The following is a 17,961-nucleotide window of genomic DNA, read 5'->3' on the forward strand; positions in this document are numbered from 1 at the left end:
ATCAAGATCAGTCAGTTTAGCAAAGAGGGGCTTGTTTTCTAAGCAATAGGACACTTTTGTACACACACACACACACACACACACACACACACACACACACACGCACACACACAGACACACACTTGTAGTTTGTTGTCTTGCACTAAATTCTCCGTCTTCTGAAAGGAACGCTGCATGCTAGTTCACCACAACAGATTGGTCTTTGTTGTTGCAGATGAAAGACGGTGCATTATTTTTGGAGAGATTCACATACTTTGCTTCACTGACACACATGAATCATGAATATTTCAGGGCCACATGCCGATCATGCAGAAACTCTTTCAAGTAGCGCGCAGCGTGATCTCGGTTAGCTTTCCTGTCCCTCTGTGTTTCATCGCCATCTGTAATAAAGGATTTCTTGATGTCAACTGCTTGTTTCTTCTTGACGGATGAAAATTGCACGAAATGTATGTTTGACTGAACCTGAAACCACACACGCAGTTTTGTTAGTTTTTAAAAAAAAATTTCTGTGTCTTTTGTGGTTTCGCTGTGGTCACGTTTCATGGCTATTGAAACTGTATGTTTAAGGCCAGAAATATCAGTGCTGTTTGCATTTTCATCCCACTTGAAATGTGGTGTCGTGTCTGAGCGCCACAGGAAGCATCCTCAACATAAAGCGTGTTGGCGTTAGCAGCACCATGCTGTGGGAATAGCATTAGTTCTGTAGTAACTGTGCGATGGGGAGAATAAATTGAGCTAAAAACGTAGCAGCCAAAGCATGCCCATCTCATGAAGTACCAGTAAAATACAGAAATATCTTTGGTTGCATCTTGACCAAAATGTTAAAAAGTGCAGAGGATCTTTCTGGATAGAGCGCGTTTTAAAAGAAAGAAGGTCAGTTGTTGTGTGGACAGGAGGTTTTAAGGTGAGCCGTAGGACTTGCAGCCGGCTCCCCACAGCAGTGTGACTTTAATCGGATTGTACCTGGAAAGTGCTGAGTACCGCAAGTTCCCCTTTCTCTTGCACGCAGAATTTAGCATGAAAAAGCTACAAACCTGCCCCTTGATTAACAGGGTCCGGGGAGGTACAGGGGCAGTTAGAGGTAATTGTCCAGGGAGAGAGAGACTGACAGAAAACTGGCTGCTTTAGCTGACCTCTCCCTTCAACTCTCTGTATCTGTCTCTCTGTGACTCCCTCCCCCAGTCCATCTGTAATTAATGACCAGCCATCTGCATGCTTGAATGTGTATGAGCAGACTACACTCTTGTCCTCCTATGTTAAAACAACAAGCCCTGCTGGCTTTTTAAACAACTACAGTGTTTTTAAGTGAGTTCACTTTGTCACACGGCGACAAATCACAAAAAAGGGCCTGCTGCTGCAGCTGCTGCTGCTGCTGCTGCTGCTGCTGCTGCTGCTGCTGCTGCTGCTGCTGCTAGTGCAGTGAAAAACTCCCAGCTTGTTTTATATGGGCCTTGTTGGAATAAAGGAAATGTTTGACCACTGTACTGTTTAGTGCAGCAGTGTCATCGCACGAGTTCGTCCTTGTAATGACGCATTAAAAAAGGAGCAACAGCAGAAACCATTCTTCTCTTTTTCCTCGTCTTCCCTTTTTCTTTTTCTTTTTCTTCGCCTTTGTCCTTCCCCCCCCCCACCGTTTATTTCTTGCCTCACAAATTATTGATTAACACCCCTGCCATTCATGGTGTAACCGGGCTTCAGAGGCACAGCACAGGGAAAGAACATTTTATTGGTCCTGTACCAAACAACCCCATCGATATTACCCCTCTCGCAGCCATCTCCATTTTCTCGCCTGTCTGATCCAGTCTTTAAGCTGAGAGAGTGTCACTTGTGTTCTCCATCTAATGACCTGTGAATCCAATTAGTGCCGTGTATAAACCATCACTGTGTTGTGTGGGGATGGGCTGACTCTTTTCCTCTTCGCATGTTGTGTGAGAAATCTGCAGTCTTGTCTTCATACCCAGATTTGATCTTCTGTACAGAAACTTGGACTGTCGGCAATAACGCATGCAAATATAAAAAAAAATACAGAAAGAAATAAGAGGGGAGGAACAGAATCAATTCTTAGATCATGATTGGGGTCATTCTTGACTTGGAGGACAATCATTTTCCTCCGCTTGTTTACTCAACAGTGGCAGCTGCGGTGACCACTGCAACCTCTGTGACTTATTGATCCACTTATATAGATTTCAGCCTCCTGCCTTCCTCCTAACATGTCTGGCCGGCTACAAAGATGACCACTGGGAAGCCATTATAGTCATTTCAACAAAATGTTTAACCTTCTACTATAGCTCGGCCTATATTTAAGTTTTAATGACGGGAGCCAAACATTTATTTTTATAAACATACCAAGTATCGGTTGTTTGGTTTTTATCAGCGATACCAATCCAAGTTACCGGGCATTTGCCAAATTGACTAAATTTCATTAAAATGAACAAATCAGTGTCGTGTGTGTGTGTGTGTGTGTGTGTGTGTATACACTTCCTAGTTGTGCATTTTTTTTGTGAAACATAATTCCTAATTATTTTTGGAAAAACCATGTATCAGTCTTTTTGTAGAGCACATTTAAAATATTTTTTAAAAAACGCATTTATTGTCCTTGGTGATGTTTGGCTGCACCCTGAGAACAGAAATAAAAAAGACTGGATGTTGCTTTCTTCTATGAGTATCAGTACATATTAAGGCATATTTGGTATTTGAACTATAAAAATAGGCAGTTAAAAGCATTTTTAGAGAGTATCTTTAGTATTGTTTTAGTAACCGATTCCTGTAGACATCCTAGGCTAATGTTAGCATGTTTGCTCTTTGCTTTCATATGGCTCATTGATAATTCAGGTCATAACATACAGTGTTAACTATTCATGAGCTGACTAAACTTACTAAAAAGCAACTTCTGATTCATAAATGCAGTCTTTTGCTTTGAACATCATAACATTTGATGACTGGAGTTTCAGCAGCTCTCTGTTCTGAAAGTTGGCTGGGAATCACACAGACACGCGTATGGATAGATGCAGCAGCCAACACAGTCTTCCTTTCTCTTTGAAACATTGTAAAGACTGAAAAACATAGTGATTGAAAGGAAAACCCTATACTAGATCCACAAAATTGGGTGCATGGTTTAAAATGTGATTTTGCTAACTGTGGATATAAAAACAAGCTGTTGTTTTTAAATCTGCCAGACTATTGAGCCTTAAAAAGTCACTGAGGGGGATTGACTGACTAAATCACAGACAGTACAACAACAGCAAGGTCTGAATCAGGACTTTCTTAATAGACGAATGATTTGTATATGGAAACTGTGAAGTAGGACATTTTTATAATACCCACTTGATTTGTAACGTTTTTGCTTCCTTAGACACACACAGACTCCTTGTGATGATTTCATTCTCTCTCTCTCTCGTTGTGCGTGAGGTTAATTGGGGCCCTTCAGTCCTCGATGCCTGGTTTTGATTACTGTTGTGATTTTGTAATTAGTTTACCTTCTCTGCTTAATGGAGGAACATTATTGAGGTGAACGTTTGTGTCATGACTGTCTGATAGATCTCCATACCGGTTGTGATTCTTCAGATTGTCGCTCGACTGTCTGGTTCAGTGCGACACGGTCACACACACACACACACGCACACACACAGCAACGTGTGAACTGCTTGTTGTGAGCGCCGAGTCTTTAGACATTGAGGCAGCAACACCATCAGCACATCTTTCCTCCAACCCTGACGTCACAGATCAATCTTCCTTCTCTTACCTTAACCATTTCCTGTGTCTCCATCTCTCTCTCTTTCATCCATCTGTCTCTACAGCTCATCCCCTCTCCCCTCCTCCTCATCTGTTGTCACTCAGCCCCACCACCACCCCCTCCTCCTCTCATCTCACGTTGGAGTCATTGTGTCCATGCCCTCGACGCTCATTGACCCTCCTACCTCTCTCTCTGCTTGTTTCTAACCTCATTTGCTGTTATTGGCCAAGTCAGCTGTGTCCTGTCCTCCCTCCCCTCTTTTCTTCCCCACATCCTTCTCTCTCTGTTTCCTCCCAGCTTCTCTGTTCCCCCTTCCTCTTTCACTAATGGAGTGATTGCAGCATTTCTCCCTCTGGGAACGAGGGGATTGAGGAGACTAGTACACCATCTCAGACACACACACACACACACACACACACACACACACACACACACGTTCACTCTCCCACTGTTAGTCTCGCACACACAAATCTCCACCCAAGGATCTTCCTGCTTCTGGACATTTAATTAGAGCCACGCACAATGCAATTATCTTGCCACAAGTCCATCTCGCATGTTGTAGGTCTGAGCAGCTTAAGGAGACGGAGGACTTTCCCAGTCATATTACCAATGAGGAACATTTGTGCACGTTGTATTTACACATTCTTTTCCCGTTTAATCAGGCGGTATGTCTATAATTATCAGAAATATGCTTGGGCTTTCTCTCCTCCATCAAATATGTTTAAGCGAATGTGTGAAATGCACTGCTTTTTTTCTTTCTTTTTTTTTTTAGCACTGCGCTAGCTGGAAACTAACTCGTCTATGGTTTTAGCTAATTTATTGCTGTCAGTCTAATTTATCAGACATGTCAAAACAAAAATGGTGCTTGTAAATCACTATTCACGCTGATAGTTTGGCCGTTTATCTTACAGACAAGATTTTGTGGAAGTGGATTTGGCTGTCCTCTACATGTTTAATCTGTGTTTTTAATTGATGTTAACGTGCGCCAGCTTTTGTTTGTGATGTTTTGATTTGTTACTTTATTTACTAGCAATCCAACAAGCATGCTTTTTCTGGCCACTAGCGATTTTCTTTTTTTTTTACTTTTTACTTTTTTGTCAAAGGAGTAAAGCGCTTAAGATGCTAAATGTTCTGCAGGTTTTTTTTTAATAGAAATAGTAGTTTTGAATTAACCCAGGTTGTGTATCACTTCGTTGCTTCCTGACCACTTGCATTTGCCCAAGACTATTTTTTATGGCCAAATAAGATGAATAATAATTGTAAAACCAACCTTCGAAAAGTTAATTGCTGGTAACTGGAGCCACTTGGGGGGGAAAGTTGTCCTTTCTATGATAATATTTACTCTTACTAAAACATCCCCCTAAATCTGCTATTCTGAGGGTTTCCTTAAATGTAAAACTCAGAACTTTTGTAATTTATGTGAAGCTTCCCCCCCCCCCCCGCTGTGGATTTACCATAATATATGTATTTCAAAATAAAATGATTTTTTTTTTCTTGACCTGACCTGCTAGCTGACTTTTGCAAATAAACTTATCAAGTCTTTGAGTAATGCTTCTATTGAGAGAGTTGAGAGAGCGGTGCTTTTAAACATTTTTCATCTGTTGCTTCACACTTCCTGTCAAGTGAAGGACAGGAAGTGTCCTTCACTTCCTGTGGGCTGTCAGTGGGCTGTCAGCCCACTGACAGCCCACTTCTGTCAGTGGGCTGAAAGAAGGCTTTTTGCAGTTTTGACTTGCTTAGAAGAAAGACAAATTTTGCCTTTTGTAGATATTTCCCTTTGTAAAAAGGACCGACAGACATGGCGTCAGTCCACTCATCACTCTTATAAGGTTGTTTTGTACGTCCATGCGTGTGTGTGTTAGCAGCTGACTTCCAGGGCAGATATCCCCAGTAGTTTACCAGCTAATTCCTGCTTGTTATACAACAGTATAAGAATTAATTCTGCCCAATAAACACATCATATTTTTACTCATATTTATCAATCGGTGAGAATGTCCTACTAGCCAATGCCTCATCAGGACATATATTCACTGTCTGCAGTGATTGTAAATGTTCATACATGTATGTTGACATGGGACAACTTGTGTTGTTTTGTTTTGTGCATCAACTGGATGTTTATCCCACTTTTCACCACTGATTGTTATGAGCCGAAAGCTCATCATACCGCCTTGGAAAAAAGCCACCTATTCAAACCCCATAATTAAAAATGTTTGATAGAGATGCAAATATATGTGCATAAATATGCATTTTTTAACATGAGCAGCTATTAGTTTTTCTGCAGACCTTGACTTCCAGGCCTAATGGAATCCAAAGTGCTCTGAATTAGCTTAACAATGAAATCCACAGGCTAATTAACTTCTATCCATCACACATTCAGATCAATGAAAACATTCCACTTGATGTACATTTGCTGTCAAAAAGAAAAGAGAAGAAAAAAAACTACTTTCCTTCCATCTTTCTGTGCTCTGATTTCTCCCGTTATTCACAGCAGCGGTGTCAGTGGTCTGTGATGATGCATGCTGCGGGAAGTCAGTGAATGTGACAATCCTGGACTGTAACGCTCAGCTTCTGTACAGACTAGAAAAAGTCTCTGGTTGGTGCCGAGGCGCTGCGATGATGGGCGCTGGATGACTAGACAGTTGTTGGCTTCTCTCTTGTCACTGCCTAGGAGCTGGAGTTTCCCCCTCTTTATCTTCCCATTTCTCCCCCTCGTGACCACCCTCCACCCAAGCCCCCGCTGAACATTTGAAATGCAATTATGGATCAGTGAGCACCACCATCAGTCGCACTTCTTGTTAATATTTATCAAGTAGAGCAGCAGCCGCTGCCATCTCCTGAGAGAGGGGCGCTACAGTCATTAGAGGCTATTTTCTGTGTGTGTGTGTGTGTGTGTGTGTGTGTGTGTGTGTGTGTGTGTGTGTGTGTGTTCGCTCCATTCCACAGTCCACTCAGCTGCTGTGAGCAAGCTAGTACATTTCGCAAGCATTAACATGTGGGCATTTACAGTGTGTGTTGTGTGTGTGTGTTGCTGTCTTAAGTGTCTGCTTGTCTTTGTGCTCTGTGTGAGGAAGCGGCTTTGACAAGGGCATCTAGCTGTCTGTAGACGGGGGCCGGCCAGGCAAGCTGGCTGCAAACTGCTTGATTGAAGCATTCTTCCTGTCATGTTTACCTCTGAGTAGCAGCCTTAAAGCAACAGGAACCAAAGCACAGCAGCTGCTAAAACCTGAACATCCTTTCACTGTCACCTATATTCAAATTGAGTTGAGGACAGAAAACTGATGCCATGTTTTGGTCTCCTAGCTGCCAAGTGGATGCAAATCTATTTACAGCTTGAAAAACAGATTTAAGGTGTACAAAGCCTTCTGAATTTATTAATGATTATTTCAGGGTGCATTCACACCATACCTGTTTAGTCTGTTTAATCTCGGTTCGGTTGAAGTGAACCCTGGCTCAGTTCAAATGGATATGTGAATACAAGCGGACAAAACGAAGCTACAAAACCAAGAAGTGGACTAAAATGCGAGGCTTTCCAAAGATGAGTCCTGCAGTCACTAAAATCTAACCCCACTCCATTTTTGTTTGCGTTTGTTGAAGAAGGAAGTTGCTTTCAGTTTCTTCTTCAGAGGTTTTCATTTTGTTTCGATCTTGGTGCGGCGCCCCCCACAGGGACGGAGGTAAAACAGTTTGTTCAACTTGGGTTTGGTCGGTTTGACACGTTGCAGTGTGAAAGCGAACAACTCCAGGTGAAAGTGTAACAATTGTTCCAATTTTGGTCCCCAACTGAACTGAGTCTACTAGACTATCGTCTACTTTCCTACTTTCCTTTCCTAAAACACCCTATTATTCATGTCATTTTAAAATAAAAAACGTTAAGTAGTGTATAACTGTCAGCTTCACTCCAATACCCCCGAAGTCATATTAAGTTCAAGCAGTTGACTTTAGAAGTCACCTGTAAGTAATCATCTGATTTATTCTCAGTATAAACCCAGCTGACGTGTGTTGGCAAAAACTACAGAACGACAAACATTACCATGAAGACAAAGGAACATGGTGGATTCTCTCTGGCACATTAAAATAAACCAATATTTGAGGCGTGACCGTGTGAAAAAGCACAAAGAGTATGAATGCTTTCTTGAGGCACTCCATTTGACAAATAACTAACTTGAGTCTACTGATGAGGCTTTTTTAAAATTATTTTAAGGTAACGTCGCTTACGATGTTATATTCGATTATTACTCGTCTATGAGGCATGACACTCTGCTAATCCTGCCTTTTTTTCCATCCTCCCCTCCTCTGTCTCTACACACTTGAATTTTCACCGAGGTGAAGCCTTTAATCCATTCTTTGTAATAACATTAGGTCATTTAGCCAAGGTGGCGGGGTCACAGGCTGCAGCAGCTGCTGTTTCTGTGCACACACGCTCTTAGGCGGTCGCGGGCCTGCAACGCCGCAAAGTATTAGTCCTACTCTGGTGTCAGTTTGCACGCTTGGATCGTCGCTCAGTTTAAACTGAGACAGGCATGCATCTCTCAGACAGCGCCAGAACTTGGTGTCTTTAGGGAGGCAGGTGAGATTGATTGTTCACATGTGCATGGCGATAAATTAACACAGCAGCCAAAGTTAAGCTAGCCCAGTTCAGACCCGGATAGAGCTGCATCCAGCCCTCTTGGTGGGCTTGAGCACTACACTCAGTACTCACTGCGGCTTCCTACCGCCTCTTTTTATCTTCTTGGGCCGAAACATCTCTTCTTTCTCCCCTCTCCTTTTTTTTCCCTCTTCTCTCCTGTCTGTCCTGTGCTTTACCTAAATGCTGCTATGGAAACCAGCTGCTCAGTCATCTCTTTCTCTCTCTCGGATTGACTTCCAGAGGAGAAATCAGAGCAGAGTTTTAGGTGTTGGTGTGATGATTACTTTCCCAGATATGGAGTGGGTGCAGCCTGCAGACAATGAGTGGGTGGGGGCTTTGCCTTGCTGGAGGGGCCAGTGGTCAGAGGCTATTTAAAAGCTCAATCAATGGCCATCTCCTTGTTGGTTACTAAATTATTCATCACAAAAGGCTTCTTCTTTTGGACTTTCATTCGATTAGCGGTTGTAAGCTTCACAAAGATTCATTCGTGTTATGCAGAAGACGCCTAGCAAAACTAAAAATAAATAAATAAATAAATAAGACTTTTTCCTGGGGGGGGTGAATATTCATCAAAGTTTCACTCCTAAAGTAAATTCACCAAGCACTCTTAATGCAATGTGATGCATCGTTGCATTTTATCTTACAGGCTTTATACAATGAGCCATCAACCGCTCAGTCATCTAGGAGTGTCTGAATATAAAATTTCTCTTATCTTGTGAGGGCAACTCCTCCATCTTGTTTATTTTATTTATTTTTTGTTCATTACTTTAAACGACCAGGGAAATGTTCAGCAGAACTAAACCACATCCTGGATTGTCTGAAATCACCAGAAACACAAAACAAAACTCGCTTTTCTTTCTTTCCCTGACTCTCCACAACAAAGACGCCTCTGAGGTTGTAAATTATGCCCACCACCTCTCAGACGTTGATCATGTGTCCCAGCTCCGTTTTGTGAAATGCGGTTTGGTTTTATTTATTTTGTGCAAAGATTCAGTCTAGAAGTGGGAGACGCAGCACTGAGAAATCGTTATTTGTGTTACTCTAAGCAGTGAAAAGATCACACAGACGCGCTGATCTTGTAAAATTGATGTCTTGTTAAATCAGCTGTGCCGGTTTTCCTGCAGGAACGTGAACTGTGGATGGATAAAAGATTTTATGTATTTTATTAAAATCGCAGAAATTATTTCAGTTTTTATTTGTACTTGCTCAACATTGAACCAAACATACAGTATTTTAATGACACAAGCAAAGCAGTCTGATTCCTGCAGAAAAGCCAAATCACTGTAGATCCAAAACATGAATATATCTTCTATTTTTTCGGGTTGGTAATTTTTTTTTTCTTCTTCTAGATTTTTGTTTCTTTTCAGCAACAAAAACATGATGTGGTTCATACTTGCTTTATTTCGGTCAAGTTTTCTCTTTAGTAAAGATCCCTCGATGCTTGTGGTAGTAATTAATATTAAAATTAAAAGCAATAACATAACTGATAAAAAAACACAAAATTACAACCAAAAACATTTTATTCGAAAAATATTAACATTTGTAGGGTGTAAAGAATGCATGGCTTTCAAACCTTTGCTTTTTTATTAATTAAAATCTCAAAACTATAAAAATCCATAGAGTAAAAGGATGAGCTTTTCCCTGAATCAGCCTTTGTGGATAAACATCAAGTTGTTTCACTGCGTTACATTTGAAGGTTTCAGAGTAAAGGAGGTTAAATACAAATGCAAGCCACACATTGGTAAAACTGTTTTAAAACCATGAATCATTTTTCCTTTCTCTTCACATTTATGAGCAGCTTGTTGTTGTTTTATCTCCCAGAATCCCAATGAAATCTATTTGTAAGGTGCTGTAGTTGGGACTGGGGCTTGGATTGTAGACAAATCCTCTTTTTTTTTTTCCTCTCCCCCTCTCCCCTCCTCACTTTGTTCTTTCAGCGCTTTTGTTTTCAGTGTCTCAGTAGCTGCATTGAACATTGCTCCTGTCTCTTTCTTGGTCACCCAGCACTGAGTAAGCAGACACTAAACACATTTGTGTGGACCGGTGAAGCTTTAATTGGATTGCCCTCTGCTCTGGAAATGGAAGGCTAATTTTAACCCTCCTCCCAGTCTTCTTCCACATTACCGCTTTCTTCTGTCCCCCTCATTTTTTTCCTCCTCCTTTTTCTGCGTCTACACCTTTTCCTCCCCCCACCCCTTTTCTTCCTCTCTCTCTCTCTCTCTCTCTCAGTTGAAGTAGATATCTGGCGTGCTTCGCCGCTGGTTCTCAGCTCAGCTCGGTGTAATTTCCAGCTTGTCCAATGTGTGACATGCCAATAAAATACGAATGAGAGAGAACAGGAGAGGAGAGAGGGAAGGAGGGGCGGAGGCTGCAACGCTGTGGAAGTGGAGATTTACAGTGGTATCGAGTTCACACGCTTCCACCAGGGTCCTATTTTTTTCCCCCCCTTCTCTTTCTCCATTAAGGAACACATGGTGCAAATTAACTCTTGCCAGCAGGGAGGGTAAAGGGAAGGAAAGAGGGAGGAAGGGCATCGGTCAAAGAGAGGAGCAGCCGGGAGAAGAGGAAATTTCAAGGATTGCTGTGAGGTCTGAGGAATGTCCACGCTCTGTACCTTGAACCCGCAGCCTTTAAAACAACAGCAACATCCCCACAGGCTGCGATCCGCCACGGCTCCCCTGCAGCACCTCTGCAGTCTCACACAGACCCGCTGACATTTTGTACATGTGTTGCAGCTTGACTCCCAGCTCACCCCATCTATCCTCCATCTCTGGATGCTTGTTGTTCTAATGCAATACAACTGGCGCACATGTGCTCGCGCTTTGATCGCGAAAAGACGGATCCCTGTGTGTCCAAGGATCACTCGTATACGGTTTCTCAAAGCAAAGGCAGCCAGGATGCACACTACTGTGCAAAAAAACTGTGAAGCCACTTCCAATCTCTATCTGCTCGCCTCGATTCGACCATCTGCTGGATGTCGACTTCTCTCCTTTCCTTTTTTTTTGTTTTCAAAACGCTTTTACAAAGATGATCTAAAAACGCTGGTAGCTGTGTCTGTATTGGGTTTGTTGCGGTGCTTTTTTTATTATTATTATTTACAGATAATGGGTTTTGAGAAGTTTAGAGCTTGAGATATTGTTTTATAACCCGCTTCAATCTTCTCCACACATCTTTGTTCCTGACCTTTCTGCAGAGTTTCTTGGTTTTCACAATGCTGTTTATTTCCTAATGCTGTCTAACAAACCTCTGGCCTTCGCAGAACAGCTGGATTTATACCAAGACTAAATCACACACAGACTCTTTAGTTTCCCTGGAATTTATTTAGAGGGATCGCAGTAAAGTGGGGCTGTGCACAACCAACAGAACTAAATGTACAGCGCTTAATTATGAAGTGGAGTGAAATTAATTAAGTTCTGTACTAAAAGAAAAGAAAGCAAGCTTTATTGAAACTCTATTGAAAAATCCACTTAAAATTTTAAATTACCATATAGTTTTCTTTTCAGCCAATAATTTTGATCATAAAACCTCAATAAAACATGTTTAAGTTGACTTAAAATGCATTCCTGCCTAAGTTATCTATGTGCAAACACAACATTGCCTAATCCCTTGATTTTAGAGATCTGTTTTTTTTGTTGTTGTTTTTTACTTCAGAATTGTGTACGTACCTAAAAAAAAAAAAAGAAAAAAGAAAAAAAGAGCAAAACAACAACAATCTAAGTCAATTCTTTTCGGAGATTGTCATGTCCTGGACTGAGAATAAAAGAAAAACTTTTACGAATGTGGCTTGTGGTTTCCGACTTTAAAAAATAAAAAGTAAAAAAACAACAAAAAAAAACCTCCCCATTGCTCTTTAGCACTCCACACAAAACAGCTTCAGCGGTTTTAAGTTATTCTGGAATGTCAGATCATACCTGGTTACTTCAAGAGAAAGTAGAAAATCACAGCCAAATGTATGTTTTCCAGGTTTTGTGAAAAGCAAAATGTACACTTGTTTTTTTTCCCACCCCCAGACACACAGGATGAGGATTATGTATTTTCCATGCGGTGCGTCACGTTTCCGCCCGCTGTGGTTGGCGTAGCATGCGCTTTGATGGGCGAGTCTAAATTGTTTTTGCCTGTCTGTCACTGCCAGCGGATCGACTGAGTGAACCACAGCTGCCAGTGCTGGAGGGGGGCGCTTCACCACACTTGTGCACACTCTTTATTTAGTCTGCGGATAGGTGTTTTTTTTCTCCTTCCCAGACAGAAGAGATTGCACACTTTATTATTCCTTCATTGTCGCTCTGAACCACCCTAACCTCTAAATTCTCCTCCACCGCGCTCTGCTCTTTGCGAGGACACACCTCCGACTGGCTCTCTCTTCTCTTTCGAATCTTAATCTCTTCCAAGCACGATTCCTACTGAGATTCCCCAGCAAAGCCTGTTTGTTTTATTTTTTGCCTCAGTCCTGAAAGTGTGCTACAAAGCAGCATAAACACATCCGTGATGGTAAAGACATTTCCTGCCATCAAAGGGCCGAGCTGCGCTATCCCCCTCAGTAGCTGTATTCATTTCTGCTCCCGCCACGCTCAAATGCTCTTTGTTCCTCTCTTTATAGGAATGTACTTAACAGTTCGACTGTGTTGTGTTTGCGAACAGAGCCGCCTTTGTTCCAGCAGGCGGTTAACACTTGTATACAGAGCAAAAGGGGGGAAAGTCTGCATTATTAAGCTCAGTTAAATTAGCTGAACCACTGTTTTAATGAAAAGATTTAAAATATGCAGACCTCCCTTAAGACTCTTCCTCTCTCTCTCTGCTCAAATCTCTTCTGTCTTTAGCAGAATGTAAAGGTTTCTTTCTCCCCCTGAGCAGTTGTAAAGACAAGCTGCTGCATTTCACTCTGTTTGGAGCTCAATTTTTTTTTTTCCTTTTTTTCCCCGTGTTTTGATCCATTTAGCTGCTAAAACAAACTGAGTGGGTTTGAAATTCTTTTTGAAGCAGCAGCAAAACAAGTTTGTTGTGTCAGATGCGCTTTGTGGAAAAGTAATTCATCCAGAGCTACATTAAAAAGCATTATTTATTATTATGCTCGACCTCAACGGCCTCACTTTAAAGAGCATTAACGCGACGCAGTGCTTTTTGACCTGACTGTAAATTTGAGCTTGTTGAGCTTAAAATTCGTTCTTATATGTCCACGTAGTTGGAAATTCGTGTCTGATATTTTTCCTGATCACTGGCATGAACACTCCTGATGTGTGGAAGTTGTAACTGAGTGAAGAAAACTCAGTCAGCTATTTTCAGGACAGGCGGGATGCAGAGTTTCCCCCAGTGATTTATAAGCCTGGCGGGCCACCAGATTTTACTTGTGCCCCCACCAGGCTAAGCATTGCTTATTTATTTAATTTCTTTTTTAAATATTTGCATTCTTAAGGCTTTATAGTTGGTTTTCAGGTATTAATCTTTCAATAACACATAATTATCAGGTGATATTTTCAAGTCTCCTGTTAACTTTAAACATTTTTTGACTCAAAAACACGGCGGGCCACAGGATGATTGACTGCCTGAGGACCCCAACCATTGGGCTTCGCACAACCCTGAGGTTGTGTAAAAATAAAGTCAGAAGAAGATGTAACAATTAAAAAAATGCTTGCATTTCCTTTAGGCTGCTATAGAATGAGAGAGAGCAAGACTTGTAACAGGGAGCAGGAAGGCTGAATGGAGTACAGGACAGTTTCTCTGCTTAGTTGTTTTGAGGATTTGGGAATGTTGGTAGCCTTTTGGGAACGTCAGAGGTCAGGGAAGGGTCTATGTTCTCCAGAGAATGGATCATCTACATTCTCTGCAGAATGTAGAGCTACATTTTATAAACATATTTTTTGCACTTGCTTCTACTAAATAAAATGTGATATTTTAAGTTTTTTGAAATATTCACTACAAATTATGTTCTTATATCTTCACAAAAAGACAATCATTACATTCCCTAGAATAAAACATTCCTTTTGGAGCCTGTTGATCATTTTGCCTTTGCTTTATTTCAATATTAACTGAATTATAGCTGCAGATCTAAGCTTTACAAAAGAACAGAGTTCAGAAACTCTGTTTGATCTGGCTTCTCCGATTGTTCTTGTGAGATCTCTATCATTCTCTCTCTCTTAATATCGCTCTGCTTTTATGTCTCCTCCTTGATGTGGGCATCACAAAATATTTTTACTGTCGCGACAGAAGGCTACGCACAAAAAAGAAAATAACATTCACACTTCTGGTTCTTTCTTCACACTCCTTGTCAGGTGAAATGGGATGATTTAATGTGCAACCCTGTCAGAGCGGCTAATGGAGTCGGAGTACAAATGCAGAGACTCTCCATCGAGCGGAGGACCGACGAAGGTGATCGAGACCCTGGTCTTTCCGGGTTCGCTTGGTGGAGAGTCGGCGACCTCTCGTCCTCTCCTTCCTGAGGAGCCGAGTTGTGCAAACATTTGCTCAAAACACTTCCTTCATTTTCGTCAGCATGCGCAGCGAAGAGGGGCTTGTCTTTACACTTTTCCATCGGCCGGCTGGTGACAGGGTAGGGAGGGGGATGGAAGGAGGTCTCCATTAAAAGAAGGCTGACTGGTTCCCAGAGTATCACGCTGAAAATAGTCTGCTTCCAGTCACCAGCTGATTTCTCTCGGCTTTTATGGGAGTATCTTACTTACCCTTGCTGTAATCGGGACTTTTTAAAAATAAGTGAGCCCCTTTTTCTGGACAGAAACCAACTTTATTAGCTTTGGACCTGTTGACGACGTTTAGTCCAAATAAGAGGACTGCTGCCGGTAATCGAAACGGAGAGAAATACGAAAGAGAAAGTCCACGCTGCCCTTACTCCCACATTTATTTGCACCTGTTAACATTTTACACACTGTGGGCCCTCCATCCTGACCATCATCTTCCATCCAGATCCTGTAAAAGTGGCAGCGGCCGTTATTCTCGTGAGAACATGTCTTAACAGCCTGGCTCATGTGAGGATCGCCTTTGCACAGCAGCAACTGACCATAATTAGGTGCAAACAGTTTGTCGCCATGCGAAAATGCCGTCTAAATGCCAAATGGCAGCGAGGGCGTGTACAATATATGGGACCTGTGGCCCGGTTGCTTTAGACTCCCGGCTGGGTTGTTGCTGGTGCCAGAGAGAGGTTACAATGAGATAAGTGCCCGCACTCGCTGAATCAGCCCACACTGGCCTTTGTTCGCTTAACAGACTTCTCCTCCAAAACCTTTCATACTTTGTGGGCTATTGTTAGCAGAGCTGGCATATGGTAAACAGCAGCAGAGGGCTGGTCTGCTAATTATTACCCCGGTCTGAACAGATGAGGCAACAGCTCCTGATGTTTGCACGGTTTAGACGAGCCATACTTTGGTTGTGGACATGCAGAGCATTTTCAAGATTTACAAGGGAAACCTGTAATCTTACACCATGGGTCTTATTTCAGTTTGAGGATTGGTGGTTAGAATATGTCACAGTGAAATGGTACATCTCTTTAATAAGTGCTGGCAATTCCTTCTACATAAAGACGCCATGTAAATAGGGCCATTTTTGTTGTTTGACCCCTACAATGTGAATGAACCAGATCTTTGCTGTTATTTTTCATGCTTAGGAATGAAGTTAAACTGATTCCAGTTTTATTGCAAGGTAATACACCCAACTTTGTTTACTCTGCTCAGAAAGCATTGTTCCTCCCACAGTCTGTCTCTTCTATTGCGTTTGTTGTGTTGAACCGTAAATGGTGTCATCCCAGTGTGACTCGATCCCCTCAACAAACTAAACTGTATGCAGAGTTTATCACACTGGCCACTAAGTAGGTGATTAAATATTGCATATGGCAAATGTTGCAATAACAGTATGTCTTGAGATAAATAAATTAAAAATGTATTAATTGGTTTTGTATCAAATAATCTGATCAAATGAAAAGTAATTTAAAAAAAACTACTGGACAATAAAAACATCACCAAACTTTATGGAAAAGGTTCCCTTTGGTTATATTTTGGCAGTGAAATAACTTATTTAGTTTGTAAATTACTTTTCCAACTCTTAACCTTTCAAACTTTTTTGAGGCTGTATCAAACAACGGGTGTCACCACATATCCCAGGCATAGAGCGCCTGAATGCTCAGCATCTAAATTATTAGATTTACTGCAGTTGCTCATGAATTGCACACAGCACACAATGACTGACACTCAGTTTCACTTTCTTTTTTTTCCCACTGCATTGGTTTTGTAGTCATTCTGAGCTGAGATCGAAATACAAATTTGATTACTAGTGCGCCCCTAGTGGCACGGAGTTGAATTAATATTTAACCCCCCGGCTCTGCAGCCGTACCTTGTTGATATTTGCTCTTTTAAAGTATTTGTATAGTTTCAACACTCATTCCTAGCTGTTTAAATGAGCCATGTTGACTCAAGCGGGCAGGCTTATAGTCTTTATCTGGTGGGTGCTGCACCTCAGCTCCTTATAAGGAGCTTGTATTAGCGCTGTGTGCCTCTGCACAGAATCACCAGGTGTCTGGAGTCCACCTGTCAACCTCTACCACAGCCCTCTTTAACATGAGCCATGGGGGAAAAAGGGAAAAAAAAAAAAAAAGATAAACCACCATAGCAGATTCAGCTTGATGCCAGATGGCTTATGTGTTATGCTAACATGCTGTAACAGCCGTATTTATTGTGGTAATATGTCACACTAAGCTCGCTTTCTTTTTTTTTCCCTCTTTAAAGAATGAAAAGAAGCAGTGTTTTCACAAGGCTGGTGCTGCAGCCGCTGAACTTTATAGCCTTTTAAAGTACAGCCCGGCTACATTTCCCCGCATCCCCTTCCAAAAGGCTCTAATGCTTGTGTTTGCTGCACTGTATGTGAGCAGCCTGTGTAATCACTCCTAGCTGGCGGGCTCTGGGGGGGGGAGAGACGGAGAATCAATGCAGTGGCCTGTGAAGAGTGGAAAGAAAGGAGAAGAAGGTGGAGGAGAAGGCTGATCAATATCTCACCAGCAGGGTGGGGTAATATCCACTTCACGCAGAGACGCCAAAAACAGCGAGGACTGTGGCAGCAAGGCTCTGTGGAGGTGATGGTGGGGGCGGGGGGGCGGCAGAGGAGAAAGAAATGAGAAAGAGAGGGGAGAGGAAGGAGGGGCGGCTGTAAAAAGATGCAAATCTCCCTGGCGCCGGTAAACAAGAGGCTCCGTGTCAATCAAGTCGCACATTCAGCATTCTCCTCTTTCCCTCAACCACCTCGACGCCTGCCCATTGGTTCAAGACGTTGGTGGGGGGGCGTGGCCTTGCGATGATAATGTATGGGCTGCCATGGCAATGATACCCACCGTGCCAGAGAGTCATCAATAACCACGCCCTGTTGGGTTCCACACACTGTTAGTCTGTGTCTGCCGGATCATTCAATCATCAGCCGATCATATCACTCTTCACGTGCAATCCATTACGCTCGTCCACTCTTCCAGAGAGCCGGCTGTAAGGGGGCCCAACACAGCCCTCCTCACACGGACAATTGGACGTCAATCACAGCGACACCAAACGGTGAGATTCAGAAAAGAAAACGCAAAAAAACCCCAAAAACAACCAGTTTTAACATGAAGCATCTT

At 42.2% G+C, this 17,961-nt stretch overlaps 1 protein-coding gene across 3 annotated transcripts in view; it reads left to right on the forward strand.

Moving 5' to 3' along the window:
• Positions 1-17,961, forward strand: part of rerea (arginine-glutamic acid dipeptide (RE) repeats a) — a 181,554-nt gene that overhangs the window by 95,074 nt on the left and 68,519 nt on the right. The window lies entirely within an intron of this gene.

The sequence above is a fragment of the Poecilia mexicana genome, unplaced genomic scaffold (genome assembly GCF_051168715.1).
Source record: "Poecilia mexicana isolate PSO_F unplaced genomic scaffold, ASM5116871v1 scaffold_7, whole genome shotgun sequence".
Lineage (NCBI taxonomy): Eukaryota > Metazoa > Chordata > Actinopteri > Cyprinodontiformes > Poeciliidae > Poecilia > Poecilia mexicana.